Raw genomic sequence first — 6,661 nt, 5'->3', positions numbered from 1 at the left:
CCTCCTTATGTACTTGCCAGGTGGTTCTGGACATTATGTCAGATTTGTGGGTGTGATGGGAAATCATGGCATGTCTGATTATGAAACAGTTGTCACGTTGTTATACCGTACCCTGCAGATTGATATAGCTAAAATGATGTTGGTTTGGTGTTTCACCCATGGGACATTACATTTTTGACACAAAATAGACATATTTCAACACTAGACTAACAATAACAGAGACACAATAAACACAGCAGGGTCCTTTGCCCAATCACATTGAACACTGGCTTCTAATGATAACATTACACATGTACATGCCCGACGAACTTTCTCAGCATCACTAAACCTGGCTAACAACAAATGACGTCTTACGAGTCGTCTCAGATATGGAACTCAGTAGGACCTGTCCCTCTGATCATGTTTTTGTGCAGACCATGTTGTTCGATATGGACTGAGGTTTTTGTGAAACTAAGATTCCCTAGGCTGAGTTACCCTACATGCAGGCTTGTTACTTCATATAACTTGTAACATACATAACAAATTAGACTTTTGTTTTTAAAATACCTGTTGCAGTTTTATCCGTTTAATCATTTGTATATAATTAACAAATTTTGTAATTAACTTAAAAATTCAAGCTACAAACCTCATATTATTTTGTACATACAATGATGATAACAAAGCGCGTTAATTCATCCTGACGATGTACTAGTTATTTATTTTTAATTTCATGGGTCATTTACATTAATAAATAATAGTGCACTGTCACAGGGGAGATGTTTTGCGTATGTAGCTCAGAATTATACTGTGTATGAGATGATTGAGGGCGTATGGTGATCTCACACATGTTGTCTATCTCTAATAGATGTGACTTGTATATATATTCGACTAATTTGCATAATTATTTGTAATTACCAACTAGGGGATATATCATCATCAATGGTGCCAGAGACCTTTATCAAATTTGATAGCTATATTAATGGCATGACATATAACTTACAGATAGGATGGATTACATTAATGATTGGCATAATTAATTCAATTTACCAATTTACCAATCGTTACTCAGAATGTTATCGAATGTGACGGATATATTGATGATCAATCAATCAATCAATCAATCAATCAATCAATCAATCAATCAATCAATCAGTCAATCAATCAATCAGTGAATTTATTAAGCGCCAGTTTCCTCTACGATGTAGAGTTCAGAGGCGTTGTACAGTTAGAATGCTCTGTAAAATACATATGTTTTTATTAATTAAGTTCTTTTTGAGGGTGTTAGCTGTTGGTTCTTGTCGTATTTCCAATGGCAGTGCATTCCATAGATGGGGTGCAGCACCTGAGAATGCACACCCGCCATACGACAACAGTTTGTACTTGGGTTCGTGCAAGCATTTGTCAGATGATCGGAGGTGTCCAGGGAGTTGGCTTGATGTGGATTAGGTCAGATATGTAAATTGGCGATAGTCCATTCAGAGATTTGTCAGTGATCAATAAAAGGATTAAATTTGATTCTATCCTGCACTGGTAGCCAGTGGAGCTCTTTAAAGATTGATGTTTTGTAATTATGCTTCTTGGCCCGCATGGTGATCCTTGCTGCCGTGTTTGTGTGTGTTGTAGTGGTTTTAAATGATGGCATCATGACACACACTGTCTTTTAGATACGGGTAGGATTTGCATACGAATGGCTATTTTGCATAATTAATGATATTTACAAATCTATGGATTTATGTTATGAAACCTTGTGAATGTATAGAATGTTATTGTCTCATATATATAATGAACATGACTTGCACATTGTATGACTAATTTGCATAATTAGTGTAATAACCAATTTGGGTCTAACTAGTGTTGCTCAGAATTACGTCAAGTGATGGATATAAGCTTATTCATTATATAACATATATGCCATGATAGTTTCGGGATCTTTCAAGAGAGGGCGCTGTATTCATTCCTTCACACTTAAGTGCACTTGCAATGTCCTGTGCATGAAGGAGCAATACAAGTTTTGTTTTATCTCTTCTTACACTCAGTTTACATCGTATTAGCCATAGCTCCACATGAACACTGTCCTCTACGTTAAATCCACTGCTCATGTCCTTTTCAATATTAATAGGAAACGTACTATACTAGATTGGAAGTTAGTGACATTCCGTTTCCCCCTATTTTACCCTCCAACCAAAGTGTTTATAATTGTCAGTATCGTAAAAAATATTACATACGTTAATAATAAACTAATATGATTGTCATTATCAAGTAAGGCATCACGAAGTCGAAAGCAAAAGCAAATCATGTGTGATTGGGGTGTAACACGTCCAAATACACCATTCTGATTTTCACCCTTTATATCAATGACTTGCCGGAAACATTTATAAAGGCTCAAGTAATTATGTATGCAGATGACACGGCTATTTTCTATTCGAGCAAATCAGCTGCCGATATTGAAGTGACACTTACAGAGGAAATAATGCATGTCAAGGCCTGGCTTGACTCAAACAAGTTAACACTGAATACAAGTAAAACCAAGACCATGCTTTTCGGTACTTCTCAAAGACTAAAACTAAATTCAGTTTTGCAAATTCGAATACAGGGAGACCTAGTATAGCAAAGTATTTGATTTCAAATACTTGGGGGTTTGACTGGATTCAAAATTGAAATTTTCAACACATCGATACTTTTTGCCGTTGGGACTTAGGAAGATGATGTTCAATACCTTAGTCCTTCCCCATTTCGATTATGCTGCGAATGTATGGTGTAATACGTATCAAAAGTATTTGAAGACACTTGAACTCCTACATAAACGAGCTCGTCGACTACTCCTCGAAGTTCCCCGTGATACTATCTAGTACGGATTGGGTATATGAAAACTTGGGTTGGGTCAGCCCTCAAATTAGATGGAAGCGCCAACTGTACTGGCAACACTCGTCTACAAATCCGTAACAGGTAATGCACCTAGCTACCTCACTGAAATGTTAAATCTTCCCAACCGAATTCATCTTTCATAACACAAGACAGGCCAGTAAAGGTAATATATACATCCCTACAGTTAAAACTGAATATGGGAAACGGGCATTTCACTATAGTGGTGCTGTTCTATGGAACAATCCACCCCTATCCATAAGATCAGCTCCGAACTCATCGATATTTAAAAGACATCTTCAGAATGTAGTCTGGTAATGTAAGTGGATATCTTTTAAAGTATACTGTGCATCTGTAACTTTTTACCCTGCGGCGGAGCGAGTACACGATGCAATTCGTCGCCTGCGACAAATTGCATGGTGCGTTGCTCGTCGACTTGCATCGTGTAACCGGGCCTTATGCACTGAAATGGTGTCTGTATATGAAAGATTAATAAATAAATAAATAAATAAATAAACAAATAAATAAATAAAATAAACAAACGAACGAACACACACCCAAACACCCAAACAAACAAATCAATCAATCAATCAATCAATCAATCAATCAATCAATCAATCAATCAATCAATCAATCATTCAATCAATCAATCAATCAATCAATCAATCAATCAATCAATCAATCAATATTGTACTACTATCCACTTCATAGCATAAATCGGTTAACCCTCGGGCCCTATCCAACTATGGAATACCCCAGATTTACTTTGTACAGATAATACCTCTGGTTTCGAAGTCAGTGACAGTCCAAAGGTCAGAGACCGTCTGTCTACTGACAGGACAATACTAAACAATTGGAATACGTATACACCAAATGTGTATTCTTTGTCGTTCTAAGCCTATTCATTGCAGGCGTTGTTATCAATCTTACAATGTATATAATACCATGGATGTATTAGTGAGAGAGACAGTCATTTGTGAGCTAATATGCTATTCAAGGATGGTCATAAGACAAAATAATAACGTTATTAGATATTTGCGAATATTCCAAAAATACCGTCACCGGTGTGTTTGCACTTTATCGTATGATAAAGTGTCCGTGACTGTGGATGATCAGTAAAAGCTCGCGACTCTAGCACGGAAATATTATTTTGTAAACTGGTCACGATATATCAAACAATACTCATTGTCCTCACTTGTGTACACTGACAGTAGACACAATTAGCCATTCATACCCATCCAGGTACCAGAAGTAATGAATATAATCGCTATTTTAACTTTAAGGTCATTCAAAGGTAAGGACAGTAAAAGCGTTGGCCCTGTGGGCTGTACACATGCTGAAAGCTTCCATGATCAATCTCCGTGACTGTGTTCTCACATACTGACAATTCTAATGATAAAGTACTAACATTCCCCTTCTCACATGCTGGGAGTTTGTAGTCCAATCTCCGTCTGTACATAACAATCACTATAATTCTAGAGTACTATGCAAAAGCGGGGAGACTTTGGTTTGACTCTTAATTTCCTATATTTTATCATTCCATGCCCACCTCCTCATTCTTTGTAACACCCCCCCCCCCCCGTTATTCCTTGAATTGTCATTTATCCATATTGCTCAGTAACTAATGTACTTGAATAATCAATGTCCTTGAACACTCAATAAATAAGTTCATGTGAAACTACTAAATACTTTGTGAATACTGTCTTACCTGCCAACAAGTCACTAATGTGTTACCCTTAGGCGACAAACTTGGCTCAGAGCGTGTTAAGTTAGCGTCATTAACTATGCATGTACCATTATATTTGTGATTCAAAAGGGACAAACGCGTCTTTCGTTAAAATTCAAGAAAAAACAACACCAAAAAAAATTACATAGGATAATAAATGAATCAAGGAGAGAACAGCTGTAGAACACCATGTACCAACAGGTATACATAGTGAGTAATCGATAAAGAACACTCTATTGTTGTTTTTTAATGCCACCATTTTCATGTCCATCACTTGACTAGTTTTGTAAACTAAATGTTATATATGTCAATCTAGTGATCTCTGGGGTAGGATCATCGACCACCTGCACTTAAACCATAGACTCTACACGACCTTACATTTTTTTTCGAAGTGAGATATAAAACTATAGGGAAATTTCTCTGATTTTCATAATGTAATTTTGGGAATTTTCATTATTTATGACTAGAAAGACAAGAGAAACATATATGGTAGGTGGGTAGGCCAGGTAGGTAGACAGACAGACAGACAGACAGACAGACAGACAGACAGACAGACAGACAGACAGACAGACAGACAGACAGATAGATAGATAGATAGATAGATAGATAGATAGATAGATAGATAGATAGAGACAGACAGACAGACAGACAGACAGACAGACAGACAGACAGACAGACAGACAGACATAGACAGAGAGAGGGGGAGAGAGAGGGAGAGAGAGGCAGGCATACATACATACATACATACATGCATACATACATACATACATACATACATACATACATACATACATACATACATACATACATATACGCATGCACATCAACACGCACGTGCGCGGCCGCACACACACACACACACACACACACACACACACACACACACACACACACACACACACACACACACACACACGGTAGCTTGACATTTCAAACACACATCCTTCCATATTATGTAAATTAAAAATCTACCTACCTCTATAAAGGGAATAATCAATTATACCTGACAACATTGGCTTTTTAATAACATAATTTAAATTATGATATGTTACGAACATCAGATACCAGTCTTACGAAGCAGACAATCAACTTAAATATCATCAATGGATATCAATATTTAGTTGTACGGTGGAGAATTAGCTGTCCGGAAATTTTATCAATTCAAACTGGACCATGAATATTAATTATCACGTAATAGATGACACATAACGACAATTTATATTACAATTTCAATTTGGTAACCATGACAACACAAGGGTATATGTGTACAAGCGTAACCCATCGTAAAATTCAATTTCAATAATTACTAGTACGAATCTAATATTTGCGTTTTCGTCATATCATACTTTTGTGTGGTCGTTGGCATTTGTCATTTTGAAAATGAAACATCTGACCTTTCAGGAAATACCCTGTATTTAGATTTATATATTTTTGTCTCTTTGGTACAGTCCACGTCGTAAATGATATTGTACTAAATCACACTATATTCTTCAATGGAAATAGCCTACCTAAATAGCCGACACGTAGACTTGAAGGACTAACGTACACTACTACACTATTTCGGCTAGTTCCTGTAGCCTATATACCTGTAGATTTGAAGGACTAACACTGCTACGTTATTTCCGCTATGGTCTTTAATGACATTTATTATTTTGAATTTAGATAGATAGATAGATAGATAGATAGATAGATAGATAGATAGATAGATAGATAGATAGATAGATAGATAGATAGAGAGATAGAGAGAGAGAGAGAGAGAGAGAGAGAGAGAGATGGATGGATGGATGGATGGATGGATGGATGGATGGATGGATGGATGGATGGATGGATGGATGGCTAGACAGACAGACAGACAGACAGACAGACAGACAGACAGACAGACAGACAGACAGACAGACAGACAGACAGAGCAGGAAACTGTCTCCTGAGAGAATGGCAACCTCACCCGACTATGTCACACAATTCTAAATAGGTGTGAAGAATGCATGCAAATATTTACTTCGTACGTGCTATTACTTGCGTATTTCATGTAGTGTCTATGGTATAGTACACTCGAACTTGAGTTTAAGTGTTATGGCACCGGTACATTTATGA

The sequence above is a fragment of the Glandiceps talaboti genome, chromosome 6 (assembly GCF_964340395.1).
Source record: "Glandiceps talaboti chromosome 6, keGlaTala1.1, whole genome shotgun sequence".
NCBI classification, from domain to species: Eukaryota; Metazoa; Hemichordata; class Enteropneusta; family Spengelidae; genus Glandiceps; species Glandiceps talaboti.
This window is presented reverse-complemented; position numbering follows the sequence as displayed.